This window comes from Nomascus leucogenys, chromosome 5 (genome assembly GCF_006542625.1).
Source record: "Nomascus leucogenys isolate Asia chromosome 5, Asia_NLE_v1, whole genome shotgun sequence".
Taxonomy (NCBI): domain Eukaryota; kingdom Metazoa; phylum Chordata; class Mammalia; order Primates; family Hylobatidae; genus Nomascus; species Nomascus leucogenys.
Genome location: NC_044385.1, coordinates 114,354,573 through 114,356,251, shown reverse-complemented (window position 1 = coordinate 114,356,251; position 1,679 = coordinate 114,354,573). Strand labels below are relative to the sequence as shown.

Genomic DNA, 1,679 nt, shown 5'->3' with positions numbered 1-1,679 from the left:
TGACATTTATCTCAGAAATAGCCAATTGAACAAAAACATAAAAACAAACAACAAAAAATCCACTCCAAATTTAGAAGAGATGGCACAGCAGTTGAAAATCTGTGAAAAGACACAAGAATAAACCATTTAGAATAATGGATTAATGAGGCAGGTGAAAGCTCTCTGTGGTGGTCAGGTATTTCCAGCTTAAGCATTTGGATATATCTATCGTATAAGGTAGTAAGAGAATGTACCTATCAAATAAGGTTGTAAAAATTTTGAACTTGGCCGTGCAGTCGCTGTGGCAGATGCAACCCCTACTGGCCTTGAGTGCTGAGTGGGAGGGCAAGGTATGGCTACTTCTATTCAGCACTGCCATCCAGAGAACTACTGGTGAGGACTGCAGTTCTGAGGTCCCTCCTGATGAGCTTGGGTGCTCTCTTGCTGAATGGGCCTTAAGGGTAAAAGCAGTTAAACTGGAGAAGGAAGTCCAGGATTTAACGATGAGATACCAGAGAGCTGTAGCTGACTGTGAAAACATAAGGAGATGTGTGGAAGACTCCAAGATATTTAGAATCCAGAGTTTCTGTAAGATCTTGGTGGAGGTGTTCCACATTTTGGAGAAGACTACAGAGTGCATTTCTGAAGAATCAGAACCTGTGGACCAGAAGCTCACTCTGGAGAAGGTCTTCCAAGGGTTGTCACTTTTTACTACCTTATCAGATAAGGTAGCAAAAAAGTTAAAAAGAAACATGTGCCTTCTGGGGTAATTACTGACTAGTCATTATTAAGGATATACACTGTTTTATAGAGGAAAAAAAATTTTAAATGTCACAAAGACCACACAGAACTTCTGGACAGAAACAGAAAAATAAAGGAGAAGAAAAAACAGAAGGAGAAAAAAAAAAGCAGAGTTGTTAAATTATGTAGCTCTATCACTAGCAAAACATTGAATGAAATAAGGTAGATATAAAAGAGTATAAATATGTACTACTTCATTGATATAAAGTTAAAATATATAATCAATATTAATATACTGTGTCAGAAATTATGTTAGTCGAGATTCCAAGCCAGCTATGCTAAGCAAAGGCAGATAGGAGGAAACTTTTTAAGGTTTGTTATCATTTTATTAATATTGTTGGTTTCCCAGATGTGTTTGATTTGTTAGAATTAATTTAGCTGTATGCTTTTCACTTTTGTACTTTTTGATAACTATGCAATGCATCTGAAAAAATGTTTATTACACAATCCCACAATAAGTTACCATTTTTATACCCATAGTTTGGGAAAAAGTTAAAACTGTGATATAGCAAGAAGTAGGAGATAATGTAGTTAATGTACTATTTTGTTAAAAGTCTGCATTATTCAATGAGGTCAAAAATACATGTGCATATGATAATAAAATTCTACTGATTGGTACATATCCTAAATGATCTCTGAGGTATGTGCAATATGAAATGTGTATATGAATATTCATATCTCATATCTCATAATACCAGAAAAGAAAAGCAATAAATTGTTGATGAAATGTTATTTGGATTCATAATATGTATTATAATCAAGTGGTGATATACAATATTACAATGAAATTAATAACACTTTTACAACCCAAGTTGAATACATCTATAAAACATGTTGACAAAAATAAGCAAGTCATGAACTAATGTAAATAAGATGTTTACATTTATATAAATTTCAAA

General features: G+C 33.5%; 1 pseudogene; it reads left to right on the top strand.

Annotated features, from left to right (window-relative positions):
- The first annotated feature begins 227 nt into the window (after nt 1-227).
- Nucleotides 228-749, top strand: LOC100589557 (annotated as a pseudogene).
- The last annotated feature ends 930 nt before the right edge of the window (nt 750-1,679 follow it).